We start from the raw sequence: 6000 nt of genomic DNA, 5'->3' as shown, positions 1-6000 counted from the left end.
CCATCCCCTTCAGCTATCCAAGTCCATATTGGATCATACCCAGAGAAACCAAGCACTTTGAGGGCAGCAGCTCCCAAGGAACCTGGCATCCTCAGCACCCCTGCACAGAGTTGTTCTCTTCAGAGACTAGTCCTCATCACTGCTCTTTGAATTACCTTCCTTCTGTTGATCCCCCAAGGTTCCTCTGAAGAAGAGAATGTGATCTTGCTACCTCTGGGCCACCCCGGAATGCTCTGCCGCTGGGCCTAAGACACAGGAACCAATATCACTGTCTTCAACCCCATTTGGCATCCTCCCTGACAAACAAAATTCACCTCATCCTGGACAATGTCATAAGGAAGATGGAATTCCCATTGGAAGACATCCCCCAGTTGGAGCTTCTTAGCAGACTACACTCTGAAATGCTGGCACATGCCTGCCACCTGCTGGCCTTCTTATTTACTACCTTGAAAATCTTTTCTCCTGTGCACATTTATTAAAGTTTCTTTATGACCTACTGGGCACTGTCCCTGTCTTTGTTATGGGAATGCAGGGGGACCCCAAGAAACCTAAAGATCCCAAACCCTCAAGGAATCCTTGAACTCTCCCAGGGGAGGGGCAGCTCTGCCTCCCACCTCAGGAATGGGTCTTGCCCAGCAGGACCCTGGTACACTGATGTGCAAGACCTGGAAGGGTACTGCATATCACACTGATGCCCCATTATTCCAAAATGCCCTCCCTGTTGTTCCATTGTCCTCACAGTTCTGTGCACTGTCCTTCCCTCCCTTTGGTCTGCTCAAAAGTCAAAAGAGCAGCCAGCAGGACAGTCACCAAGGTGATTCCTCTCCTCAGAAATATCTCTTGATTTGACAGGATTGGTGATGAGCCTCCAATTCTTTGGGGGAGCCAGCCCCCTGATGCAGGTCACAAGTCCCCCCAAACATGCAAATGATGAGAGCTTGCCAACATCAGTCAGATTTTCCAGGAACATCTCTGATCTGGGATGATTGCCTGCCTTCAGGACAACAGAAATGCATGGTTCCAACTCTTTAGTTCCAAGGGAGACAAGTTTGGCTTTCAAAGGCTTTCCCTTCATATGAATTCTTACCTGCCTAACAACACTTCCATTGTAACCTAAAGGAAGAGTCTCAGAGGGCTACACTCCACTATGATGTTGTGTAAGACAAACCTTCTAATGTGTTTTAAAATTTGATTTTTTTTCCCAATGGGTTTTTCATAGTTCTTATCCTCATAAAGCTTTCCTCCAAATGTCATCTATGTCACTGAATGAGGTTTAAGTGACCAGTGAAAGACTTCCTTCTCTTCTCCCTTTGGTTTTTTTTTTTTTTTTTTGGTTTTTTGCAGGCAATGGGGTTTAAGTGACTTGCCCAGAGTCACACAGCTAGTAAGTGTCAAGTGTCTGAGGCCGGATTTGAACTTGGGTACTCCTGAATTCAGGGCCGGTACTTTAACCACCGCGCCATCTAGCTGCCCCCCTCCCTTTGGTTTGAATGTTATGAGTTTGGGAATGACTTGAGGGCATTGGGGTGGGGGAGGGGCAAAAAGAGTTGTGAGCTATCAGGAAACTCCTACTGGAATCAAACCCTTTGAATGTCATGAATCTAGGCGAGCCTTCAGCAAGGGATCCAAGAGTCCTTCTCTCTTATTTTGTTGGCTGTCGGTTTTGTTAGCAATGCCTAGATAGGACCTTCCCAAGCTGTCTGGGTCCCACTAGTCCTCTGAAAATGTTTGATATATACACTGTCTCCTGGTCTCAAATCATGTAAGGAGAAGTCCAAGGGGCCAGCCTGTATTGCTGTTCCTGCCTCATGGAGATCACGTAGCCTGGCTTGTAATTCCTGTATATAGGAAGCAACAGAGGAAAAAAAAGATTTTGCTTATATAGGAGAATGGCCAAAAAGCATCTCATAAGGTGATGTATGTAGTTCTCCTCTTGGCCTGCTCCTCAGATAGAACAGGGTGGAACCTCAGGCCACTTCAAATGAGTTTCAGTGCAAAATTTGCCAATCATGCTCTTAAGCTCCTTATTCATATGATCAACCTGGCCTGAGCTTTGTGGGTGGTAGGGTATATGAAACTTTGGAGTTACTCCCAGGAAATAATAAATGTGGGATAGAACAGAATCAGTAAAATGTGTGCCTTTGTCAGAATCAATAAGGGCTGGTGTACCAAAGCTAGGAACAATCTCTTTAAGAAGGGTTTTGGCAACAAAGGCAGCTGTGGCTGGGGGTGGGGAGGTCTGGGAATTGCCTCCACCCACCAAGTGACTTGATCAACTATAACAAGATAAAACTTATAATGTCCAGCCTTAGGCATTGTGATATAATCAATTTGTAAATGTTCAAAAGGTGTATATGCTAAAGGAGGCCCTCCATAAGCTTTTAGCCTGGAAGGCATGCTGATTATAAGTCTGACAGACAGGACAAGAAGCACAAACCCTAGAGGCCACATTAGTAACTCCAGGGGCAATCCAAGCTCTTTTTACTGAGTCCACTATTCCTTGTGTGCCAAAATGGCCTTTCCTGTGACTAGATAGGCATACCTGGTGGTAGAAACTCCTGGGGAGAAGCAGCTTTCCCCCCGAAGTCACCCAGACCCCACTGATCTCTTTAGCCTGAATTTTTTTCTACTTCTCTACTTCAGACTTATCATAAGTTAGAGAAATTGAAACATCATCAGACAATGAGTGGTTAAATATATGTTCAGGGGCTTCCAAAGCAGCAAGCTTAACAGTAGCAGCAGCTCATGCATTACCTTTTGAAACTGGGTAGATTTTTCCTGTGTGAGCAGGACAATGATCAATAGCTAGAGCAGATGGAACCTTCAAAGCAGATAAAAGATCTTTAATAAATTCTCCATTAGCAATGACTTTGCCAGCAGAGGTTAAAAATCCTCTCTGTAGCCATATTATTCCTACAGCATGGTAGATACTGAATACATATCTGGAATCAGTGTAAACAGTAGCACTTTTTCCTCTGGTTAGAGAACAGACTTGTGTGAGAGCCACAAGTTCAGCAGCCTGTGCTCTAAAATGTGAAGGCAGAGAAGCTACCCAGATATTATCATAAACTACAGCAGCACCAGTATAGCCAGTTCCCTCGCACATAAAAAATGAATCATCAGTATAGAAAATAAAAGGTGGGGGCAGCTAGGTGGCACAGTGGATAGAGCACTGGCCCTGGAGTCAGGAGGACCTGAGTTCAAATCCGGCCTCAGACAATTAACACTTACTAGCTGTGTGACTCCGGGGAAGTCACTGAACCCCAATTGCCTCACTAAAAATAATTAAAATTAAATTAAATTAAATCAGGGTTCTCTTAGGGTGTGTCAAAAAGATCATCATGAGGTTTCTCAGCTATGTCAATTAGGGAGGTGCAGTCATGCAAAGGCTCGCCTGAGAGTGGCAGGTGAGGGAGCAGTGTTGCTGGGTTAAGGATTGTACAATTTAAAGTGATTCTCTCATTTCCTAGCAGGGTTACATCATATCTAATGAGCCTTTGATCTGAAAAAGCCTGTGTCCTATGATGCAGTAAGAGATCCTCAACTTCATGAGGGCACTGCACTATTAGAGGGTTACCTAAGCCCAGATCAGAGGCTTTTTCTACCAAAAGAGTAGTAACAGTCACAGACCAAGGACAGGATGCTGCTCCAGCAGCTGCAAAGTCAAGTTGAGTAGAATAATAAGCTATTGGGCACTGGAAAGGCCCTAATTTTTGAGTCAGGACCCCAGAATGGGGTTCATATACAAAAAGAGTAAAAGACTTACTCTAGTCTGGGAGTCCTAGTGCAGGTGCTGATAACAAGGCAGTTTTAATTCTGATATAGTTGAAAGATGCTGGGAATCCAGCAGTAAAGGTTCTGGGACAGAATTTTTGGTTAGAGATGTAAGAGGCTTAGTAATTTCACTAAAAGAGAGTATCCTTTGTCTGCAATACCCAGCTGCTCCCAGAATAGCCCGTAGCTGCTGCTTAATAGAGGGAACAGAAAGTTGTTGAATAGTCTGAATATTCTTAGGGGAGATGGATCATGTGCCAGCAGCCAAAATAAAACCCAAACATTTCACCTGCGGTAAGCACCATTGTACCTTTCACTTAGAGACCTCATGGCCTCTTTGGTACAGTTCTAGTAACAAGTGGCAGCTGTCTTCCTGGAAAATCCCAGCATTAGTTGCAGCCAGCAGTTAGTCATCTATATATTGGACTAAAGTAGAACCTTTAAAGGTAATGGAGGCTGAATCCTGTTGCAAAATTCAAAAGTATAGTGTGGGACTGTCAACAAACCCCTGTGGGAGTCTGGTCCAAGTCCACTGTGTATTTTTCCGGGTGAAGGCAAACCAGTATTGGTAATCTTGATGTACTGGTATCCAAAAGAAAGCAGAATAGAGATCTACCACTGTGAAACAAGTTGCCTCACATAGGATTGAGGAAATGATAGTAGCAGGGTTGGACACTATTGGAAGTCTATGTATAACATAGGAATTAATTGCTCTCAGATCTTGTACAAAATGATTAACAGGTTTGCCATCATGCCCAGGCTTGGCTTCTTACCTGGCAAAATGGGAGTATTACACAGGGAATGATGGCATGGGACAGTGATGCCTTGGTTTGTCAAAGCCTCAATTATAATTGCAATTCCTTCAAAGCCTTCCTTAGTTAAGGGATATTGTGGAATGGATGGTGGTGGGCCACCTTTGGTCTTAATGGTAACAGGTACAGAAGATTTAAGGAGACCTACATCAGAAGAGGAAGAAGCCCACAGGGACTCAGGAATATCAGAAGGGATTTCAAATGTGTCCCTTACTGTTTCCTGAGTGTCTGAGATCAAAATTGGTAGCAAGTGAACTGTGTCCTCTGGCAATTCCAGGGAGATGCCACTGTCAGAACAAGATATGGCTGCTCTAAGTTTACAAAGGAGGTCACAACCTACTAGATTTGTAGAAGAGACAGACATAAGTAGAAAGGAATATTCTACTGTTAATGGGCCCATAGATACCATGAGAGGGGTTAATTTTGCAACTCTCTGAGTTTTCCCTGAGACCCCAACCACACCCAGAGATCCAATATATGTACATTTAGGGTCAGGTTTGCTCACTAGGACTGATCTTGAGACTCCTGTATCTAATAAACAATCATAGTAAGTGTCTCCAACCTTAAGGGTTACATTGGGTTCATTATTCTGGGGAGGTGAATGGACTGGCACAAAAGGGCTAAAGATCTCAGGGTCTGAAAAGGTAAAATCTTCAGATTCCACCATCCTTTACCCTCCTCTATACCATCAGTCCTCCGTTTCTCTCTGAAAGGATCTATAAGTGTTTTGGTTCTGCCTCTCTGTACCTCTCTGAGAGGATCCATAACTGTTTTGATTCTGCCCCTGAATGGGTTTCTAAGTTAACCAGTCATCATAGGTCTTTATTCCCTACATACAGTACGGCATCATGTGTCCCAGTCTACTGCAATAATAGCAAAATCTAGGGGGTTGATAGTGATTCAGGGGTTGATAGCAATTCTTAACTGCCTGACTTCATTGCCTCATGGTTTCCTATAATGGAGCTAAAATGCTATGCCTGTTACTTTCTTCCCTTTCATTTCCTTCGTAAATATATGTTGCTATTTCTTTAATTCTGTCTACTCAGGGCATTCCATCCTGGACACTGCCTTTCAAAATATTTCTGTATTTTTTGGCAAGGATTGATGCACAAAATGTTTAGAGATAAAGTGGGCATCTCTAGAACATAATGGGTACAATCTAGTATATTGTCTGGCACTCTTACACTATCTATCATAGAACCTATTAGGTCTTTCCTTAGGTTCCTGAACTGTATATATAAATTTTTGCCAGTTATCAGTCTTGCTAGCACAGGATTCCATTCCCTTCAGCAATGTTTCCCTTGCTTCCTGAAACTCATCAAAATGCTCAGGGATATTGGGGTCCCAGTTAGGGTCTTCTAAAGACCATTGAAGAGTAACTTTTTCTGATGTTTCTAAGGAGGTTGCTGCAGCT

This window comes from Dromiciops gliroides, chromosome 3 (assembly GCF_019393635.1).
Source record: "Dromiciops gliroides isolate mDroGli1 chromosome 3, mDroGli1.pri, whole genome shotgun sequence".
Taxonomy (NCBI): Eukaryota; Metazoa; Chordata; class Mammalia; order Microbiotheria; family Microbiotheriidae; genus Dromiciops; species Dromiciops gliroides.
Note: the sequence above shows the minus strand (reverse complement) of the source record.